Raw genomic sequence first — 24,605 nt, forward strand, 5'->3', positions numbered from 1 at the left:
CCGCCCTTCCCACTGCTGTGTGCGGCAGCAGTCACTTGGCACCTCCTTCTATTCATCTCTTTCCTGCTATATAGATTTACTTTTTTCTGCTCTAAGTCTTTTCCCACCATCACTCCTTTGAAGGTTGTGTTTCCAGAAATCTTTCCTACATGGCTGCCTTCACCAGGGAATTTTCAGACCTAACTATTCCTCCCGGTGTCTTGCCTGTCCTGACCTTGCTGAGGAATGCCAGATGATGACCAAATCCTCTTTTACATGCTATGCAGATGCCAGAGACCTTATGTTGCAACGTTTTAGTGTTGACTGAGTGTTCATGTTCAGGATGTTGCAAAACTGGACAGCAACCATAACGTGAATAATGTTTTGACTTTGATACCCAGGACTGAGAAGAATACTTTCTCAAGCCTTTGAAGACAGCACTGCTAATCCCCCAAGCCCCACTAAAGTCCAAAGTTTCCTATTTTGCCAGCTATCTATTTGCAATCTGGACACAATGGTTTGCAACACCAAAGCACTCTGCTTCAGGTCCCTGGATTTACTGTATCAGGTTGTTCTGTGTATGATCAAGTGAGGAAATCTGAAAGCAGGGCTTTCAGTACACAGCAGTAGTAAATCTGGCGGTGTATGCATGAACCTCACTTAACAGTACTGGTTGTACAACTGCAGCATAGTACAATTTATTCCCTCTTTTGCTCCTGAAACCCAAAGCCCATCCAAATAGATGTCCTCAGGCAAGCTTTACACATGAGGAAACTTTACATGCTGTTAAATCAATAATACCAGAACAGCTCAACTTAAACATCATGACTTTGAAGGGGAATGCAGAAAGTTGGCCTGCCAGCCAAACTCAAATACAGAAGCCACAAAAAATTACATGGTAGAGTCCTTTCTTGTTCAGACAAATGAATTCTAGAATCAATTCTACTTAACAAAATATTGGTATTTTAACACATATAAGAAAATAATCTGGCCTAGAAAGCTTTTTGTATATTGCTTACCTTACAAAAAGTTTCTTTCCCTATGATTTGGTACCTGTAGAAAACATTACAAAATTAATAGAAGTCTAAATAACCTTTACACATTCTTAGTCCTATTTTTGTTATCTTTTTCACCCAGAAGTCTAAATGCAGAAGGAATTTAATCTAAAACAATGTTTTTAGGCTAGCACAGAAAAAGTGTGTTGACCAAGATTTTCCACAACAGATATGTTCATACCACCAAACCATAACTCATAATCCACAACCTAAACCAGCCAAGCACCTACAAGTGTCTTTGTGGAAGAAGTTAGACTGTGATGGCCTTGTTGTTTAAGGCATATTCAATATTATGTTTAACTGTTCAGCGTGCAAATATTCTGGGCCAGAATTTCACGGTGTGGTTGCAGCAGTTTTGAGAAGCAATCCGAGCTGAAGAGGCAGGACAGTTAAGTGTCTGCACTTGGCTGGCGGGCATGCTCGGCACCACGAGGTGGCAATATGCAGCTGCTCTACTCGCAGGCAGATAAACAGCAAAGACACTTTATTGACTGAAATACAGGCTATATGACAATAGGAAATTATCAGGCCTAGTATGCTTCTTAACAAATACTTTATCTCCCACATATATATCTCCAATATCTACCCTTACCTCCCTCTGAAGTTCCCAGTAGTTCTATGGGGAGAGTAATAAAATAATTTTGAAAAATAACCTATATAATTACACAAAACATTCCTGTACTTGATAACTACCAATATTAACATGACTTTTTCTCTCTAAAAATGCAAAGGTTAAAGATGGTATTTCTCCTTTTCAAAGCAAAAAAGCCAAATTACAAACATGGTTAAAATCCCAAACATCCTTTTTGTATTTTCAAGTGCCGTCTCTTCCTGATTTGTATACCAGAAGAACGTACTAGCAACATGCCATAGAACAATCTAATTAAAAATAAAAACAATCAAGTAGCTAATTTAGATACTTTTTTTTTTTGTTACCTTTGTGAAAATGGTGTACTCTGCAGGATTATTTTAAATTTCTTCATGCTGGTGTATTTGCATAATTACTGAACGGCATATGTGAAATTGCTGAAAACAGGACATAAGCTTTCATTAACCAAGAGAGAGAGAAATTATCAGATCTCTAAAATATGTTTATGAAAAGAAATAGTATTTTAAAATAGGTGTTTTCATTTTAAATGCATATATGAAGCAGTAAATGGAAGGAGGTTATTTCACAGTGCACAACAACAGAAGTTGTCCAAGGAGGACATTATCATGTCACAGTTGTCTCATCATTCTTGTAGGACAGGAGTACAAACAACATCTGAGTAAACTGCTTGGAACAGATGTTTCAGTAAGGCTACAGCTACTGAATGCCTCTGGCCCTTCTTGCTAGGTAACGCCCAAGTATATATCAGAAAGGTATTTAACTTGGGAAGGGCTCCCCAAAACTAATTACCTGAAATACCAGTTCCCATGCAGTTCCCATACAGGTCTACAGAGCACGACAGAAAAGGCTGCCCAGATCCGTGCTGGGATATGGGTCTCTTAGGCTGCTTTGGCACACAGCTCTACTGGGATTTGAAAATACGTACCGTTTTTCTCAGTTTCATCCAGACTTACTTCAGCACAAGACAAGCCTGTTAACACAGTATAAGAAAGTAAAGGATACAATGAGTAAAGATTAATTAGAAGTTCAGGTGTTTTAGGAATAAGACTGAAAACAAACAGCAAATCGATTACAAATCCCCCCTCTATCTTACACTTAATAGTGTGATACTTCTCTAGTTTCTTAAAACCAAGCATAAGCTGGAAACTTTTTCTTGTACTGTCAGTTAAAGGTGTTGTACTTATTTTTCTTAAAGCTTTTATTACAATGAAATTGCTAAAACAGATGTAGCTATAGATGCACTCAAACAAAATTGCATTTGACTACATGTTTATTTTCCTCGAGGAAGAGGTAAGACAAAACAGCTCTAACTGCATCATCAAAATTTGTTACTTAGTACTTAGGGTAGAATTGCAGGACCTGCTATGGTCTCTGCTTGGTTGGCAGCAAACCCACCATTTTAACAGAGGGGCAGAACTATTAAATCTATTTATTCCCCATAGGAAACCACTTATCTATCTAGTAATTTCATATGAAAAAGAATACATACATATGTATATAACATTTTAAGGTATTTACATTTTCATGGCTGTCAATGTATTTAACAATATGAGAAACTGGCTGTGTTAATGGTTCCTGAATTAATTCTTACCTCTTTACGTCTATTAATGAATTAAAATTCCTCATTTTGGGCTTTTACAGACATTCTTTAGAGATTTTTCAGAGGGTGTTTATTAGTCTTAGAACTGTAATTACTATTTCCTTATGAGTGAGGGGTTTTTGTGTTTGTTTTGTTGTTTTGTTTTGTTTTTTTCTTGCAGTACCTTCCTTTCATGGAACATTTTGAATCATAATCATGTAAAACATACTTTCAAACAAATACATAAGTAATCTCACACTCAAGAATAACTAAGATTAAGGAGTAATCAGATTAAAGAATCTTCTTGAAAAAGCAGTTTTGAAGAGAATAGTCATTAAAGTGCATCTGTATGAGACAACTTTGGCAAATCAGTGAACACAGTCCATGTAAACAACCTTTGATCAGCAGTTTCCCCAGTACCATTACGAACTCCAGTTTTTGCTGTAATGGGATGATGAGTGAAAAGCAGACTGAAAACAATTCATAACTGTGATTTTTCTATCTGAAAATTAATTTGTTGACTGAAAAATACCTACACAATTTCAGAGATAATAAGACATAATGAAGTAGGACTTTTTTTTTCCTCCACTCACACCTTAAGCCAGATTTCTACACAAAAGTCACTTTCCTCCTTTCATCTTCTTATTACTCTCCTAGTAAAGTGACATATTAAGCAGGTATGTAAGTGGTTGGTAGTTTTAAAAAGCTGCATATTTAAAAAACTTAGTGCATGACTGATCAAAGAACTGAATATGAAGAGGAAAGACTGGAGAGAGGGGGCAAATATGCAAAAGCAGCTATCACATTCAACAGAAAACAGCTGTGAAAAGCTACCATAGATCGTGTCTACCTATCTCAACTAATAAGGTCCCAAACAGACAATCTAGGACTCTTCAGTCCAGAAGACATCAGTAGAAATTAGCAAGATCTGACAGTTAGAGAAATAATGAACAATGTCCTCTCTGTGTGAGAAAGAGGACAGGTAACTAAGAGAAGAGAGGTTTAATGATTATTAGGAGTAGTAAGAGCCCAATATGTTAGTAAGAGTTCAATCTAGGTTGAATATTCTGTAATTTTGATGTTTGCAAAGTATTATTAACACTCACTATTACTCACCTGTTAAAGATAATGGTCATTAATAGTTCACACTGGATCAATAGATGTATTATTGCATATGCTGTTTGGGAATTATTCCCTCATTTTGACATGTATTCAACACCCAAGGAGGGGAAGGATCAAATGAGGAGGAGAAGGATTTGGACAGGAATCTAAAGAAAATATGTATTAATGAACATAAAAAGCCCTTCAAATTATAGCCTGCTGCCTTAAAAGCCATGGGCTGAGATGTGGGAAACAGTTCTTCTTCCCCACGTAAGTCTAAACAAAATGCTTTTCAAGTCAGCAAAGGCTTTCTGCTGATTATTCCCAGCTAAGGGACCAAAACAGGCCCGCTGCTCAAGGACAAACGAAAGCAAAACAACAGATGTGGTACAAGGCAGGAAGGATGGACAAGTTATGCATTGCCCCTGCTAGTTACCGCCCTAACTTGGGGCTCACGGATGCCAACTGGCTCTGGACAGTGACACTGACTGGACAGGGGGGGTCACTGGGGTAAAAAAGGCGGTGAGTGCAGCAGGTAAAAAGGCGCAGCCTGCTCGGACGCTTCCTGCGTGGGACACCCCCCTGCTGCTCCTCGGACTTGCCCTGATACGGAGCCCGGTGCCGGGACTCTGCCTGCTTGCCTGCCTGCCCCAGGGAGCGAGCCTGAGCCCTAACGGTGAGCGTTTTTTTTTGTGATTTTGTGAATTTGTGAGCCTGGTGGGGGTGCATTCTAACTACCACTCTGGTCCCACAGCGGCCGTTCCTCTGTGAAGGCAAAAGCCACGTGTGAGCCCTCGGTCTTATTCAACAACTCCTCTAAACTTGGGGGGGAAGCCGTGAAAGCACCTGACAGCCGATAGCCTCTGGCACCCTCTATCTCTCCTCAGCTAGAAAAACACAAACACATCTCAACCGTATGAAACAATACTGGGGTACTCGCTTCAAAGGCAGAAAGAAAAAGCAGGACATGAACAAGTCATCTAATAAGCCCTCATGCAGAAAGAAATCTGCTTAAATAAACAGAATGCCACTTAGCATCACCTTATAGCCCATGTTTCAAAACCATGCCATAATACCCTGTCTTCTTTAGGGCTCCTCCAGCCCCTTGGGAAGCCAATCTCAGTTACCTGCCCTGTCAAGCAGTCTAACACATGAGGTTGGTGACCTCACTATTCCAATAAATGAAAAGTTTGTGAGAAAAATTGTTTTTCTTCCCTCCATTCCTCCAAATAGAAACTAGAGCCAACATTACTTACTCAAAGTTTATAACTTGGGACAGAGAAGCTGTGTTTGCAAACATAAAGGACTGAAAACTCAGAAAAACCTCTTTCACCTCCCAGTCTTTTGACAGTTCTATATTCTGTATATATTCCTGGCTTAAACTAAACAGAAATACTGCATAGAGTATATAAAGAGAACAATGACTACGTTTAGCTCTTTGTAAAGCTAAGCTGAACACAAAGAGAATTAGAAGACTAACAGCCTAGCCTCTTCCCACAGGCTGTGCATCCTACATTTAGGTACAGTCATTCTTCCACTGGAAACAGACATGTTGGAGCTGGTTATGTCTCAGTTTTGTTCTCCAGTTTTTAGCCAACACAAGCTGAGCTGGTGAGTGGTTGGGAAAACAGAGTAACAGTTTGGTTCCACTGTAAACAGATCCCTTATCGTGAGCGAGAGAGAAGCAAGCAGAACACTGACTTAGATGGCTATCTATCTTGGAAATGCAATTGGATTGAGGATCTGGCTATCTATTCAGTGACAGCTGAAAAGCCTCAGAAAAAACCCCAAACAACAAACAAATATTGGTATATGGAAAATAAAATAACTGCTCAGAAGGAGATGATTTAAATTCAAATAAGCTTATCGGTAGCTTCTACTGCATCATAAGCAAGATATAGAAGCATCAGCCTGCTTCCTAATTCTGACTATTCACAACCAATTTGACTAGTCACAAATTAATGTTCTAGGCACATTACAAACCAATTAAAAATCTGGATAAAATTTCTGTTAACTTCAACCATATTTCAATTGAGATACTTCATCTATGAATAAGAGCTTGTGTTGGCAATAAAATATTCAACATAACATCTCTAACCATACCTGTTTCAAGTGTTTTTTATTTCAGCTGAATTTTTGTTGCTACCTGAAACCTTTTCATTTAAGTTAGTGTAAATTTTTACCTTCCATTCAGTTCTTTCCGTTTCCTCAAGGTACTGAGTCCTTTCAGTCAGTCATATCTTCTATCCATTTCACAGTTTCCAAAATCACAAGATGCTGGGAAGTTTAGTTTTTCTTCTTTTTTAAGGGACACAAGGAGTGTCTCTGCAGTTTCAAAACATGGCTTGGCAGTTTGTGGTTTCCCTTTATTACGTAGCATTTCACTCTAAAAAGCAAGTGTGAACTAGATTAGATTTAAACTGAGCATTTCCAAACATCATGAGAATTCCTCTATGAAATAAAACTTTCATCTTAATTATCGTTCCTAATTTCCACTTTGCAAATATAAAGTCCCTTAATGCCTTTGGAAAATGAAGATTATGAGAATGAGACTATACAAAGATAATAATGTCTCATTTTGCAGACTTTTAAACACCTTCTTTCAGATAGTAAATCTAATGTTAATTAATAGCAAGGTATAATATTAGATTTCTCTCTCTTGTGAAAATCTTGGATAGAATGTTCCGTGATGCAGTATTTTCTGTGTTATTTTATATATTGGTTCCAATTAATAGCAGGGCATATTGCTGAAAAAAGTCAAGTAACTTATTCAATAACCAGGCAAAGAGCTACTGTCACAATCAAATTACTTTTCATTATTTCAGTACAGGCTGTGTAATTATAAATTAATTTTTCTTTTCAGTACCTCCAAAAATCCTGCACACTTAAGTTTGGAGCACAGGCATGTGCTTTGGGTATTTGGGCTGGAAGGAAATTCCCAGGCTTCTACTAGTTTATGACAACCTCAGTCTGTGTGTATGTATATGCACAAGTCTGTGTATACAAATGCAAAAAGTGCTAATCCAAACACACCAGTAGCTTACTTAAGTAATTATGGCAGCTGCACACCTAAGCACTGTACTTTTAGAAAAACTTATTTTCATTTGCTGTAACACACAATTGAACATCCTATCAACTCCTAAAAATGATTTGTCTGAAACGAAGATATCTGTAAAAGAAAAATATACAGGCAACAATTTATTTTTAAGACGGTTGCTACTTCCCTTGTAAATGGCATAAGCATGCTCTTAAAAAGGAACATGAAACGGACTGTATACAAAAGGCAGAGGGTGAGACAACATTAAAACAATAGTAACACAACAGCTGTATTTCCATGTGAGAAAACCATTAAGCATACAATAGTTAACATTCCTTCAAACACTCATTACATTTAATAAAGCCACATCAGCGCCTATAACAAAATAAGGGTATTTAGAATTAAAATCTTTTTAATATTAGAGATTAGAAAGGATCAACAACTACCGTAAGGACAGGAAAATTAAACTCTCATTCCTCCCTCTTTGAGTGTTTTTGTGATTGATCTGAAGTAAAGATTTTTTTTCTCACTTCTGCATCCAGATAGGTCTGGACTGTTTCCAAAGATGAAGAGACACCACAACCCTCCTGAGCAAGCTGTTCTATTACCTGCCTTCCCTCACAGGAGCTTCAGTTTCATCATCTGTCTACACCAGGTACTGCAAAGTAGTAGCAACAGCTGGTCTATAAGGAACAGCTATTTGGGTCAGAACACAATATGAAAGTGAAGTTACAGTATGGAAGAAGACAGGATGAGGAATGGTATTCCACAGGGAAAAAAAATGCCATGTAAACTCTAACAGCCACACAGACTGGTGGAAAGGTCTTTAGTACTCTCAAACTTAGGAGAAAACCCTCCCATCTCCCTTCCCTGCTCATAGATCTCCCTCCACCTCAATTAGAAGAGAGAGAGAAAATGCTGGGAGATAAATATCTTTTTAATTTAGAGTGGAAAGCCATAACAAGAACCTATTTCAAATAAGACATTCAGTAAATATTTTAATAGCGAGAGTGATTAACCACTTCATCTAACTACTGAGTTATTTTTTATCTCTTCATTTCTTCAAAATGGGTTTGAAAAGATCACAGTATAAATTTGTTTTACCTAGCTACTGGGGTCAATATCACATCGACTGGATGAAACGTAGTGGCCTACCACAAAGGCCAGAAGTGACTTATTAGTCCTTTTTTTTCTGACTTCTGAGTTAATGGGCTCTTCTATTTAAATGTGTACTTTCTGAACTCAGGCAGCTAAAGAAACTATCCCCCATTAATATTATGACTAATCACTCTCTTCCTATATCTGAATGCTATTAGATGGAGTTTATACAAATAAAAAAATGTCCTCACGTTCAACTGCCTTCAAATATTAGTACATCCTCTGACCTACCAACAGGCCCGGTGAAGTTCAGTGCAGAACTTGGAATAAAAAGAAGGAAGCTGAACACTGACTAATTCTCTCAGAGGCAATTTTACTCTGTTGGTTTTTTTTTTTTTCTTTTTCTTTAAAATAAGCAATTAAGTACTTGTGGCTTGGACTACATTTAAAAATACATTTATTTTAGGCTCTTAATTGAGTATACCACTGAGATGGAATGACCCCCAAAATACAGGATCATTACTATTATCACATGGCAATGGCTGCTGTATTAACTGTGCAGTGAAGGAGCTAAGGTTTGTGTTACATGGATAGATTCCTCATTTTTACTTCCACCATCTGTCACAGTAGAATCTACTGGAAAATGGAGTACAAATCATTCACGAATTTACAACACTAAGTTGAGCTAGTCCTGTGCTATATCATTTCTGGACCTGAACGCCTTTGCTTTGCACCCTAAGGGCTGCTCATATGCATAAATAGCCCCCTTTTTTTTCTGTTTCTGAATCACAGTGTCCAGCCAATACAAAAAAGATTATTAAGTATGAAAACTGCACATATCTCCACCACAGAACAATAACAAGATCTATACTTTGATTTCCTGGAAAACAAAAATTGTAGCTATACTTCCTGTCAGGCCATTCCTTTGAACATGTTCTCTTCATAATTTGGATTTTGAATCGAGTTTATATGGCAGTTAAAAATTGTATGTGGCAGTACACAATGAAATTTAGCTTGACAGCCTGGACATCAAAACTAAAAATAAATGACTTCACATCCAAATAATAAGTAATAACAATGTTAGCCTGCATAAGAATAGCAGGGCTGGATTCAAATACAATATTAATTTTAGGGATATGAGTGACTAGGGAGAGACAGAGGCAAAGAAACAAATCCTTCATATAGCAATAGTCTCTTCTTATCCCCCAGGCAACTGGCTGCCTTTCACCTCAGCGGCAGAGCAATTATGTGGCATAATGACTGCAGTGCAAATAAGCAGAGAGATTTTATTAAACCAAATGAGCAAATCATCTGCGTATTATTGCGATTTGATTGACAGTGACAAGTGTCGAGCAGACACGGATGTGAATATGATAAAGAGGCTTGCAGGAAAGCTCTTGATAATGTTACTCTTGATAAAGTTGCTTGGCAAACCTCTCTAAGTAAATAAAGGTGAAAGAATATGATGCATATTAATTCGCATAGTTTGCAACCTGCCACAGGACTAGAGGAAAAGTTGCAATAGGTTCAGCACATGGCATTTCATATGAATTCTAAAATTGCATTTATGAGTCTCAGACTTTACAATAATATATTAATATTAAAAGTAAAGGTCATTCCACATAACAGTTAAGCTGCCTGAGCTTCAACCTTTATATCAATAACATACTCAGGCTGGGGGCAAGAGGAGGAGGAAAACAAGTGGAATGATCTGAATAATGTAAAATGTTACTTGGAAAGATTGCTGCCTTTTGCTGGGATGTCCATTTACACATTTGTATTTGCAGTGGACATTTCATTTCTGACAGGCCTACCATGAGAATGATTAAATCAATACTTTTCATAAAGGAATGTGATTAATTGACATGGCCCTTCAGGCCTCTATATAAGCCATTCTTACATTAATAACTCCCTTATGACATCATAGCTGCACAGATTCCGAAGTTTCACATCATTGCAGCCAGTGTCAAACTTAGGATAATTACTTTTGTCACATGGAATGAATTAACCAAGGGGACTGGGGAGGTTTGACAGCAACGCCCATGGAAGAAAAGCATCAGGGATAAAATCACCCATGCCATAATGGCACTAACATCATGAATAAATTTGGGCTTGCAAGTTGAAACTGTTCAAGTGGATAAACCATGTGAAAAATAGTTCTCTTTCCTCCACTCAATTTTTTTTATTATTTTAAATTTGAATGTGAACAAGCAACAGCATTATGCCACACTTCAGTTAACATTCTTTTGCCATCAAGCACCATCAAGCTGAGGATTTTCACTCTTTGAAAAAGAATTGTATCCGAGCAGAACTGTTCTTGTCATAGCAAGTACACTGTAAAATATGGAAAGCATTTCTGATTTATGTTGTACTACTGATTTGAATATGCATTTGGACATATTTCAGAGAGACCCACTTTGCAAGGTCTGCATACTCTGAGCTGATTCCTACAAATTTTGTGCTTAACTTTAACTATGCGAGTAAACAGCAGCAGAGGCATCCAAAAGCTGACATGCTCAGAATAACTGATGCTTGATAATAAAAATACTTAATCCCTCTATAACTTACTTACATGAAAGGTATCAAAGGTATATTTTTCACCGTGTGAGCCCTTCAAACTCTAATGAGCAGTCCAAAGGGTATGGACTAAAAAAACCAAAACACAAGAGAATATTTAGTACAAAATCCATTTGATATAACATTATAATTTGCTGTACAATCCATTTGTTATAATAGCATGATCATTTATCATTTAAAAGCATGAGATGACCTTAATTCCACAATTAGGGTATTCAGTAAAATAAATTACTGTACTAGCCTAGTCCTGTTCTTGGAAATTCATTAATAATTTCTGTTTTGTAAGTAAATCAGAATGACATTTCATACAGATTCAAGTTTTTCACCATTTTGGAGTAAGACGTAGCAAAAGTATAGACAGCAACAGAAAAAACCCAGAACTGTCAGCAGAAGAATTTCCCATGCCTTAAAATTGCTCTTTGTGGGTTTCAGATTTTTGTAATACTTGAAATATAATTATCAACCTTTTTTTTTTCTTCTTTTTGGTAAACAGGTTTAAGAAATAGTACTACCTAGACAATTTTAGAGTGACAAACATTCTTCAAAGTGTATTGAAGTTGATGCAGTCTTGTCATTAAATATTTAAGTAAATACTTTCATTACCAGATTTTCATAATCTTTATAACCTAATTATTGATAAGCAGCATTTTTACCACAACACAGTTAAACAAATATCTATAGAAGTCAATTGAAATTCAAATAATCTCATTCTAAAAAGAAAAAAATCCAAAACTTTTCCTCTAGGAGATAGTCTGAAATTTCACTATGAGATTAATTTTTAGATTGGATTGAAGATTTATATATGAACTTAATTATTTTATATTTAAACGACACATTAACTATTTAAAATAATTTTATAAGTTTTCTTAATGTACTTGTGAGCCTTTTGGTGTAAATTACAATTATATAATTACAATCAGTGCATATTATGATGTAGAATGCACAATTTCTTCTAAGAGTAAATTTAAAACCTTTGACCATTAGAAACAAAAATATTAATCACATACTCAAACTTAACTGCGACAGTGACATTTTCTGAGACTACAGAGAGTAGATTTGAGAAAATAGTGTTAATCTCTGTTAATTTTACTGAAATGCTATAAACTGTATGTCAAAATAATTACTGAAAGTTATTCTAGGAATTTAAAGAGGTATGGACATTTATTAGAACATCATGTTAATATGTTCTCCATCACAATTTGAAGAGCTAGAGTACTAAACAGTTTCAAAACTTTGCCAACCATTGAAAAAAACTTAAATATATTATATTAAAATTACTGTCACTTCTGTCACACCCAAAACAGAAATGAAGATAAATATTTCCTCTTCTTAAAAGGATCAAATTGATTGAGACTGGTGAAGCACTGTTTTCCACTTTTCAGTGTGGAAGGCTACCACTTCGCACATTCCTCCTTAAACATCAGGCTCTTTTAGAAATGCCAATGAAATGGTAAGTGTGCACATCATCAATTTAAATTTTAAGTAATGGGCACACACAAAGCTATTATTTTTCTGAAAACATAGAAAAGAAAAAAACCACAAGTTTCTACAAGTGGGGAAGTAGAACTGAGTGGATAAATAAATGCTATGTAAGTCTTATTTTGTGAAATTATGATGATGCCCTTTAGAAAAAGAATGTAGGTGTTTATAGTGGAAACCAGAAGATTTTACAGAAGATAAAACGAATTTGTTCATTGTAAGGAAGCAACACAATTTTATTTTAAAAAACCTTATGTCTGCATATTCTATACAAAATTAGTATGGATACGCAAGTGTGTAAGTTGAGCAAAACCAGACATTAGCAGAGCTGTAATTACTGGGCAGATTAAAAGGTTGACTCACTTTGTAACCTTACTTTTCAGGGTGTGCAAATATTAGGTAGTCTTTTGGGGTTACAGTCTTCTTACCTTGCTTTTGTGGAATCAGAATTGATTGTAATGTGTAGTAAGGCTGGTCCTCCTGGAAGGAAGAAAAATTCCATTAAACAAATTAATAGAAGATGGATTTTACACCCCTGATTGAAAACATTCAAGTTTTTGAAGTAAAGGGTGCAGCAAGTAGCATTCATCAACCCGAACTTAGATCTTAACTATATTACTATTTTAACACAATATTTATGGGGAACAAACATTTGCTACTAGTCCACTACTGGAAAGAAACATTGCCAGAGCTAAAATATAAATAAGAAAAATATAACCCATTTATTTTCTAAAATATTACTTCCACTTAAGAAATAACATAGAAGTGTTCAAACCAAGTGGCTCCATTGCACTTCAGAAAAAATGAGATGCAACATTTTAGAATTAAAAAGTAATATATCACTTAAATTGCAGGATACTTCAGGCAAGTATTGTTCATCTCTTCTGTGAACTGTAGCTCTACCTCAGCTCCAGATAGTCCAATAACATCTCTAATGATGAGAAATTATGATGAGTTTCTGGTTTTCATGGAGAACTGAAAACTTAAAAGCAAAGTGCTATGTCAAGAGTTCCCTGCTAGCTCAGAGGGTAAAGTGGTGTCTCCTTACAGGTATCCTATTTATGACTCATCTCAAGTGACCTGTTAGCTTAAGAACTCTGACAAGATCAATGCCTGAGGTAAGGTGTTATGGCTGGAGGCCATAACTGTGTGAGTAGTACAGGCATTCCAGCCAGGCTACAAATTCTTATTGATGTCCATAAGAAAGAGCACCTTTCTGAAACAGCCAACGCAGAGGTCACAGTTTGTAAACTTAATCAAGTTGGAGTAAGTCCTGCATAACGCAGAATAGTTTATAAAAACTAAAGGCAATAATAAAACAATCAGATTTTGTCTCAACTCTTTCATCCTTTCCAGTTAAAATCAGGAACCAAACCCAAATATATTAGTCCTTCTACTAGAACCTTTCAGTTATTTATTTTTTTCTTTTTAGAATAGAAAGACAAAGGTTATTACAAGGAACTTTTGAGAAAGTAGGAAAGCTAAGAACTCATACTGCACAAAATATAAAGCACAGGTATCTCTTTTTAAAGAATTAGGTTTTAAATATTTGGAGGAAAACCAGAGAAACAAAGGGAGAACGTGTGGCTCAAAGTGTACACAGAGCCATAGAATGGACATTCATTATCAATATTTTACCTCCAACAAAAAAGGGGTAATATTCTGAGATAGGAGAAAGCAAAATAAGTAAAATGATTGTGCCTAAACATCAGCATTGCCCTTCTCTCCAGCCAGGATACAGGCAGGGTCCACACTACAGCTCTTGGCTCCAGCCACAGCCCCAGCCCCACTCAATACACTCCTTCCCAAGTTGTCCAGACTGCAGGATGACTTCTTAGACAAGTTAATTCTGTTTATATACTAGATCATTTTGTGTCAATACATTAGACTTGTGTTCTCTACCAAAACCCCTAACTATTACCAGTAATATCTCAAAAGAACTTAAGTAGGTGGTTGACAATAACAGCAAAAGGGAATTTTTTTCTTCCTTTAATTCAAACACTCAGAGGGAGAAAAACATGCCTCCAAACAAATGAACATGCAATTCTACTAAACCCAGCATATGCTTAACCAGTGGATGCATTTCTGTTGCTCAAGGTGGCACCAGAAGTTACATGTTATATTTTTCATTCTCTCCATTGGTAATTTCTCTGCCATTTACCTCCTCCATAATAATGTTTAGCTGAGTAAAATAATGCTTTAGGCTTTAAGTCTTAAAGGTTCTTCCCCCTTTGCCCCCCTCAGTAGGATGACTGATTTCAGCCCTTTAGAAAAATAAGCTTACTTATGAGACATTAGTGGCATTATTGCCTCCTTTAATATTCGTGACAGTCTCCAGCAAATGTATCACAAGTTGGCATTTATTAGTGCTAGGCACAAGTAAGGGGCATGTTATTTGATTTGAATAACAGCTTGGAGCTACAGTTTGAGTCCAGAAATATATTAGTCAGAAACAATCTCATTTAATAACACAGAAACTAATAAAAGAAAAGTATTCCAACTGATTCAAAATTGAATTTATGAATATTGCTTAGCAGGATTAATGATCAAAAACTGAACCTGTTTGTCATGTTATAACAGACTTTTCCATTTAAATGCAAAACTAGAAGTCAATGAGTCCAATGGATTGTATATTGCTTTGAAGAAAACCAGTTCATTTTACACATAAGCTCTGAAATTGGCAATAAACTTTAATTACAGGGTCAGATAATCAAATTATAATCAAATAGCCTCACATAAAATCTATGTTTTAAATTAATGAGATACAATTCTACTAGTCTGTAATATTGTACCTCTGAAACTTACTAAAAGACATTTCATTTTCATTTAAAAGTCACCTTAAGGACTTTTCCCTCAATTTCTTCTGCATAGCTCAATTTTATTTGGAAATGTCTCATTTTTAGACCACACAGTTCTAAAGATTTTTGCATATGGAAAAATAATTTGTTATTCCACAGATTTTTATTGATAATAAGAATTTTAATATAGCAATATTAGAAATCTTTCAAGTAGATTCATACTTACATATTATTAGAGTAAGCCACAGTTCAGATAATAAAGCTGTATAGTTGTTCAAATGCACATACTTATTAAAATATTCATTTAAGATGAAAATTTTTATGACTGATCTTAACTTGCAAGTGCAAACACATATGCTAATGTTCACTACTGCATTATCCATTTCTTTTCTGGGGTATACAACCATGATAATTTCTCCCTGCCTGTCCTACCTTATTTGGAAGAAGAAATATATATTATATTTAAAACAAAAGAAAGAATAAAACCAAACCCACTCTGGCCTCCTTTGCAGGCGAGTCATATTATATTTTATAGCTCAGCCTTGTCAAGTAAAATGGCAGTTATAGCTTAGTACAACTTGAGTACATCTTCATTGGGTTTAATATGGGACATTATTAACTGAAGTATAACTAGCAAAAGGAAGATGTGATATTGCTGGATAGATAATGTCAAACCTCATTAAACATACAACTGTAAAAGTACAGAAAACTGTAAACAGTTACAGAGCTATCATTCTACTCAACAGCAATGGAGGTGCTTGACAGCACGCCATGTATTTAAAAACCTATGCCAAAGTTGACAAACCTAGACAAGAAGTACAGTTGGAAAATTTTACTACTAAGCAAAGTACTTCTAACTTTAAAAAATCAAGTATTCCCCATGACAGCCCTCTCTTATCAATGGAGGGCAAAGGACCTTTTATGTCTTGCACATGGATATTTAAAGCAGAAAGACTGCACTGCTGCTATGCAATGACAGGAGCTGCAAAAGAAGCTGACTAGCACCTAGATCTATAGATGTGGGGTAGCTTAAATGTCTTTCTCTAAGTAGCAAATTACTTCCATTTTCCAAGAACTAAGGTCATATGCACAGCTTCTTAGTGAAAAGCAGCACCTATTCACATGTCCATGCCCTAAAACTCTCTTAATACCGATTTTTTTTTTTTTTTGAGAACAGAAATGAACCTTTAGAAAGTTAAGAGAATATCACAACAATTCTTGCTGATTCTTCCAATAGAAGAAGCAACAAAGTTGTATAATTTGAATGACAACGGAGATTTTGAAGAAACAATTGTCACTAGTATAATGTCACACAAAACAGTTAACATTCTTGATAACCAATTTTGTGGCTTAGTTTTGCTTTAAAATCAGAGTTGCCACAAGCAGAATATTAACAACAGTTTAGGGCATGTAGATTTTTCACAGAAATACACCTGAAGGGTAAAGGAGTTGTGAAGATCTTTCCTGTACCATAGTGACCAAGTGAAATTGCAGCTCTCTGAAGTGACTGTCATGCAGTGTAAGAACAGCCTGGAGGGTAAAGGCAACTCACTGTTGGCCAGTTGAAGCACACAGACATGTTCATTTTGTGCAAAATTTCTTTAGCTTCAAAGTTTTGAGGGTTTTTTTTTCACCCATTCTGACATGGAAAAAACCCTGTATGTTTTGAATAGGAATCCAAATTCTCTCTCTATGAATGCAACACTAAGTTGTTACTATTGGACGTGCCTCATTTTCACTTACCCGAGTTTTGAAAAATAAGCAAAAAACCCCAACCAAACCACTCCAACAGCCAAAAGCTTACTAACCTTCACTTGTTTCCATTTGAATAGAAACAGATGCTGAAATCAGGTGGTTTTTTCCTTTAATCCTGCTTATTTATAAAGAATGCACAACATTTTTGAACAGATGGAAATTGTTTCTTTGCTTCTTATTTCAAAGTCTTTGTTAGTCAGCACATCATACAATCATTATATTGAGGCAATTTTACTGGAATCCTTGTTAGCACATCATCTACTTCTTATGAATAACTCTAAAAGTCTTGGAACTCAATGTATCCCATTCATTACTTCATATACACATATCAGTATTTTATATTGGATCCCTCAAAGGAGTCCTGTTTTTCTTTCTCCTAGGATTGTAAAATCATGCTTGGAGACACTATAAAAAGCATAGCTAAGTGTCCTTACCTGCTAGAGTGTTTTAATTTTTTGCAGAAATAAACACTTTTACCTACAAGGTTTCTACATTAGTCAAATTAGGTGTGGGTTGTTTTTTTTTCCTTTTTAGAAACTTCATCCATGAGAACAGTATTTTTTCAGTTCACTGCTAAACACTATGAAATCCCTTGAAACTGTTTACAAAGGTAATTCTTAACCTAGTGGTCTAAGCTCTCTTGATTTCTTCTCTCTGAAATGAAATGATTCTGCCCAACAGGCAGTCTGTCAGAATTTGGTTAAATTCCTGATCTGAATCACATTGCAAACAACTTGTCTTTCTCTACAGACTAGAGAATTTTACAAACTCACTAAAGCAATTTAAGTCTTTAGCCTCAGCCCAAGTGTCACCAGCTTCTCTTTCATTTCTTATTGGCCATTTTGTGAAAATGTCCAGAGTTGCTAGACTGCAAGAATCTCGCTCAGATTCATGCATTATGTGCAATATTGCTAAAGTTCCTGCAGTTCAGCAGTTTCAAAATTATGATGTTAACTCCCTTTTCTCAAGAAATCAAGTACAGTCTCGTGTTACAGGTACCCATCACTGGAGAGGCCCAACCAGCATAATTAAAATACACCCACAGAGGAGCCCTATTCTGCTAATCTTTCCATATGTCCTGTGATCTGATATTCCAACCAAATTTATTGGTGCACACCAATTCCCCATCCTTGCCACCATCAACTCTTTCTCATATCCTGTAGAATATATCATATTTCACATTGTGAACAATAAGCTTTTATTGCAATAACTCATAAAGATACTTTCTCAAGTAAGCAGTTTATCAACTGCTTGCTCATATATAGGACAACTGTCAAGATTCTGTCTGCAGTTTCAGCAACTCACGGGTCTAGAGTATACAAGGCTTTTATATTTTTTATTTTTTTTTACCGAGTTCACTCATTCCTGTTTGTGGAAATACTTGCAACTTGCAATCAAAACCATACGAATGCAACAACAGCATTACTGTGATTGTGTTCAAATCTGCAGCACAGTGTGATAGATCTGTAACTGCTGGGCAAGGTTGCCTCAGAATACCTGAACCTACAGAATCATTGACTGAGATGCACGGTCTATCCTGATCAAAAGTTTCCAACTAAGAAAATAGCCTTTAACCATAGTAATGAGTTACTTTTGCAATAGGTTGTCTTTGGAAAACTCCTACCCACACATGTCCTCCCCCTGACTTCCCACCCTGGTAATAAGCTATCAATATCTCAAACCCTTTGTGTTCCTGTGTCAACACTATCCCCAAACTGTAAGTGTTAGCAGCTGTGCACAATATGAAAGGGTTTTTGAAACACAGGGAGACTAAAACAGGAGCAATCATAAGAGCCTCTTTGACTCTCAAAATGCTAAATCATACACTGCTGATCACTGAAATGGTTTCCTTTCTTTACCAAACTTATGTAGTGGTTTTGCTGTTCTGGCCAACCTACAAATGAACTTTTAGTAATAGGAGGCCAAAAACTCTAAACATATGTGGGCATCCACAGAGCTGGCAAGTTTTGGACAGCCTCAGCTTTCTTTTTATTGTGAAAATTTATCCTCGCTGATTGTATACTCAAAATAATGCACTTGTTTTCAAAGCTATGAATATTTCTTTGGATTAAATTTTAAATTCAAACTGTAAGATCACTGTGTTTATAAATGCATTTGCTTCTGCTCATCAAAATTTTGCATGCATCAAGATACTGTTTAGTTAGGCTGGAAATAAAGAGCACAACAATATTCTGTAAGGCTGTAAAACACGGTGACACAACAATATAAGACAAAAAGCCATCACTTTAACTGACCACAGATCTTGTCCTTCTATCTAAGCATTTTCCTCTATTTGCTGATAACTTTTTTACGATCCACTCTAGAAGAACAACAGAAACCTGGCACAGTGTAAGGGTATTATCTACTTGTGATTTAAAACAAAACCAAACCCAACACACAAACCCTTCCAAAGTATTTTACTGAATTTCCTATAGCCTGCCAAATATCTAGTTGCACAAGCTTTTTCTTTAGTTGAGCGGTGAGTGCGTTTTATGCCTAAGAATTGTAAAGTAATTCCCCTTCCCCCTATTGGCAACTGGTGAGATAACTGCACTAACAACTGTTTCTCCTGTATTTTCAAACTTGGATTAGCTCAGCCTTGTTTGTTTAGACCACTACTCCTGATTTTTTAACTGGATAGTTTCTTTAGTGTTCCTCATTGAAGTGGAGAGCACTGCAATGAAACTAGTCAAGAAAGATCTTTTTTGTGTCATCATCAACCTCCTTTTTCTTTACATTATTCTTCTATAGCAGCATCTGCTAGACCTGCTTGTTCTCATTTTGCAACTCATTTCCTTCCTTAACATTCGTTACTTGTCACAAACATTCAGGAAACAGAAACACAACAATTCCAGTTTCAGGTCCACAAGAACACTAGCAAATGGGTTTTGTCATTTGAAAATGTCTGCTATTCCATGCATTTCTTAGCTGCTACTAAGCAGTTGCTAGCAAAACTAGTACATTAGTACAGATTAACTGTTCATACATAAAAACTGTGCGACTGATCTCTGTATCTCTAAGCTTCATCCTATCAACTTCATGTGTCTATTTCCTTCAGTGTGAGACTTCCAGTACACCATGTCACTGCTTTGGATTGTCCCATGTTTAGCCTGCCTTTTTATTGCCATTTTTTATATTTATTTCCCCTAATTTACTATCTACTTCTACTTGTTTTATAAGTGAAAGACTAGATTTGGCTGTTTTTTGTTCACTTGTTCTTATTTATATAAGATTAAATATTCAACAGATTAGCATAAAGACAGTAATAGAGGAATAAGTATACTTGCACTTACATATTGCTCTGCTTCAATTTTCCTCACAAACAGCTGTTTTCTCTTCTGGTTGACTGTTCCAAAGAAATGGAAGAGCTAAGTCAAATTTCAATGCATACGTGGATGGCTAAAAGTACCAAATACAAGAGCAATGTATCAGTTTTTTAGATACATTAAGTATTTTAACTGTTTTTACTGTTATCTTAAATCAAGGGTGACGATTACATCCAATCAAGGATCAACAGTGGCTTAAAATCAAGAGAATACAAGAAACCCACTAACATATTTAGAGTGAAAATACTGGAGCGGTGCTCATCATCTGAGGAATAATGTTCTTGAAGAGCCTCTCAAGCTGTAATAGTGAAATGGCAAACATTTAAAAAATGGAACTTGATAAATGTATGAATGAGATTATATGGTAAGATTCTCAGTGCCTGCTAGACTTTATCATAATAAAAATAAAATGAGTTTATTGTATTAAACATGATGAAGCAGTGAAGCCCCAGAAGTAGAAACACTCGCGGTGAATTTTAACATTTTCATCCTCATGTCTGTAGATGGAGCCCTAACATAAGTAAATACCCTCTTAGCAATGCAAGTTTGGAATTTTGTAGAATATATTTAGAGGATTTTCAACGTTTTTACATTGCTGAGGTTTTAATTTTCAGAAAAAACAATATGAGACGCCCACTGTTTTCCTGGTTTCTCAATATGATGAACTGATTCAGTTCTCAAAAATCCAGAAAGAAAAACAGTTGTTCTACTTTTATTCTGTCCTGCAATTATTAGCTAACCTAAACTTTTCTAACCATTTCTCTGCTTAAGGGCACCTCCAGGGCTGCCAGTCCAGCTGAATTAATTTAGAAAATGAAATCCAAGCCAGACTATTCTTAATCATCCCCTACACACATTATTCCTTTAATAATTTTAGGCTACTGTACTAAAAGGCAAGGCAACAGAACATTTTGTGGATTTTATTGTATTACATATAAAACATACTGCTGAAATATGGATTGTAGAAATCTCAGTGAGGAAGGAAGGAGGGAGAAGAGTACCATCTGACTGAAAGATGTTAGATAAAAGAGGAACTATTTATAGAAATAAAATATGTCTATAGTTATCACTGTGGCTAACAATACAGAGTTCATGAGTATAATGAACCCTTTTTTTTCCTATAACTCACTTGTTCAAAACCAAAGTATTTCTTGATTCCTTGCAGCAAAACAAACACCTCCACAGAACAAACAAGAAGAAATATTGAAACACTACGTTCTTTCATACTTCTCAAGATGTTTTGCCTGTTTCAAACTCCAAGAAACATCCGGTATCACTATTGATCTGGAAGTCAAAATATATATGCAGGGAGTGTTGCTATTGGGTTGGCATTTGGAATCTAGGTCTGAACATGGAGAGCTCTAACAACTAGAAACAATTTTAGAATAATATGACTAATAGCTGTTGTTGTTATTGTTGGGTTTTTTAAATTATTTTTTAATTTATTTATTTTTTAAATAAAGTTAATGAAAACACAAACCTTTCTGGTTCCAGGAGCTACCAAAAAGTTCATATGGCCAAAGGCCACTCTCTAGGGAGCCAGAGAGATAAAAGGGAAGGAACAGCACAGCTTACAAGCAGGAAGTAGAAAAAGGGACCCTGCACTGCACTACGGGATGGGATTGGGTCACTTCACTCCCTTCTTATGTCTGCAGCTGAAGGTAACTACAAGCCCATATACTGCTTTCTGTATTCACATGACATAGTTTCTTGGCCAACACTCTAATACTTATGAACCAGAAGATATTTAAAAGATAGCAATTGATCGCAAATACTTCATAGCTTTTAATTTATGTGAAAAGAACAGGTACATTAGTTTATTTTGAGACAGAGGTTAACTTCTGGTAAACATCTGAGAAACTCACAGATTTGCATGAACTAATTGTCAAATTTTTTTACTACACATTTATGAAAGTTAATTTCTGATTGTACAGTAAAGTTGTACAATTCTCAGTTCACGTTACCTTACTTAATGATGGGACAAGTATCTCAGTTTGAACTAGCTGGTACTTCCAGGTACAATACATTTATGTTGACTATAGACACGGAAGTTGAATATAAAATAGAATTCAAACTACTGTTTAGCTGGGTCAGATACACATCCTATGTATTTAATTTTTATATTTAAGTAATTGTCATGAAGATTATTTTCAGATGGAAAATTATTTGCTGATACCATTAACATGTTAATAATAAAAGCACTTGGGAATATCTAGGTTTATTGCATGGTGACAGATTCTCAGAAAAGAAACAGAATATACCCTATTTATTATAAATGGTTTCTTTCAGTTGGACTTGGACTATAAATGTACTTAATGTTAAGATGAGTTTGTTAATTTACCTCATTTTGGAATCAATTATTTTGTAGTAATTTATAAAACACAAAATTGTCTGTAGGGAGATAAACTTTTTTTAAACCAATGTGCTAAGAGTTATTTTCTCATCACTCAGAAAGTTTCCCTAAATAACTGATAATAACCCTCTTCAGCTTCTTTAATTTCCTTACGCGATCATAAGGCAGAGATTTCCGGTAATTTTTACATATGATATTTTAACTCAAGGAAAAGCAGTCTGTGCAGATGAACAACATTAAATTTAGTCTATCCAGATGATGAGATGTGGTCCAAGTTAGATTGTATGAAATATCATAAATGACTGTGTGTTCTATTTAAATACAATTTTCCAGATTCTAATTAAAATTAAGTTGCTTTTAAGAGCTAACCTGTCCAAAAGACGCCCAGTAAATTCCTATGGGAGCTACTTATCATTTTAATCTGTAATCACTTATACCATGCTGCCTAATATAGGAAGATACTTTATAATATCAAGAAATTTATTTAACTCTCTCTCCTTATAAGGATAAATAAAGAAAAAAGAAATGAGCAGAGAGAAAATGAAGAAAATGGGTCCATTCTGTCCTATGGCAACAGAAACAATATATTTAAACAAGGACAACTTAGTTCAGAGAACTCCTCTTAGAGCTCCAGTGTTAGAAAGCACTTACTTAAGTTTCCACTTCATGACTTGTATCACATATGAAAAGTAAAGAAAATGGATTTAACTGCAGCACCTTCGGGTACTTGTTGACCCACAGACTGAATCATGTATCTGCAGCTTCTACACCCTGGAGCAAATATGATACATAATTAAGTGTAAGAAGATAATCTCTTATTTCAAGAAATTCATTAGCGAAATAAAAGAATCCTTTATCTAAAACAGTTACAGCAATTTGTTTTATTAAGATCATCATGTTATTTATTTATTTCATAACTCCACTATGGCCTTTTTTAATATGACAGTAGAATTTGTTTTCTGGTGCTCTGGCTTACATTAGATAACCATTTTTTTATTTTATGCAATACATATGGAAAAATTCACTAGTGCTGCACTGCACATTTCCACACACAGCAAACCAATATCTGATCACTATGGAAGTAGCAAAACCTTGCTTGGCAGTGAACACATAAGCAAATTTCAAGACCTACGGACGTGTGCAGCCTTGTGCAAGAAAGTCTCCAAGAGTCAAAATACAAACAGATTCACAGCAGCATTTACTGGGAAAATGGAAAATTGGCATTTATTTTAACCTCAGAAATTACTGCAATTAAAAAAAATTACTAAAAGTTGCAGTATCTATCTCCAAGATTTGGTAGAGTAGGTTTTGAGTTTCATACTTATCTAAATGATAACACCCTGGGAACTTTTTTAATAACTCTAAAAGATGGCCATTTTGAATGTTAGTCACAAAGATGAATCTTTGCTTACTAATCAAATGTTTTTAATTCTATGCATCCTGTTAGGTCACAATTTGCAGTTATCCATAATGCTGCTTCCAAGAATAAAAGGTGAATGCTCAAAGTGTTTGTTCAACTTTCTGTCCTAAAATACTTTTTTGTGTATTTCAGTTAGGCTGACAAGTATCACCACAGCAGGTGGAATGACCTTTACCACACTTCTATACTACAATGTATTTTGTGAGACTCTTGTCAAGTTATTTCAGTCTATTAGGAACAATATACTGGAAAAGTTAAGTTTCTTTTCTTCTAAAAGTAAGATTATTTTCACATTTTATTAGAGACAAAGCTAATAATTAGTAGGTATCATTTCAGTTAATCAGAAATCCATCCTCTATTCAAGGACTCATGCATCATTTTCCTTGAGGAAAAAAATCCCAACAAAAGAAATCAGTGACCGCTACTCCCAGTTTGGAA

At 35.5% G+C, this 24,605-nt stretch overlaps 1 long non-coding RNA gene across 1 annotated transcript; it reads right to left on the minus strand.

The window, feature by feature from the left end:
* Nucleotides 1-1,285: 1,285 nt before the first annotated feature.
* On the minus strand, nucleotides 1,286-23,848 carry LOC127389294 (uncharacterized). Its single transcript, XR_007890609.1, has 6 exons — nucleotides 23,399-23,848; nucleotides 20,362-20,414; nucleotides 12,944-12,995; nucleotides 11,032-11,105; nucleotides 6,508-6,710; nucleotides 1,286-2,614 (listed from the first exon to the last, which is right to left on the minus strand). It is a non-coding gene; the product is annotated as an uncharacterized LOC127389294 (long non-coding RNA).
* Between the last annotated feature and the right edge of the window lie 757 nt (nucleotides 23,849-24,605).

Source organism: Apus apus, chromosome 11 (genome assembly GCF_020740795.1).
Source record: "Apus apus isolate bApuApu2 chromosome 11, bApuApu2.pri.cur, whole genome shotgun sequence".
In the NCBI taxonomy this organism is placed as follows: Eukaryota; Metazoa; Chordata; class Aves; order Apodiformes; family Apodidae; genus Apus; species Apus apus.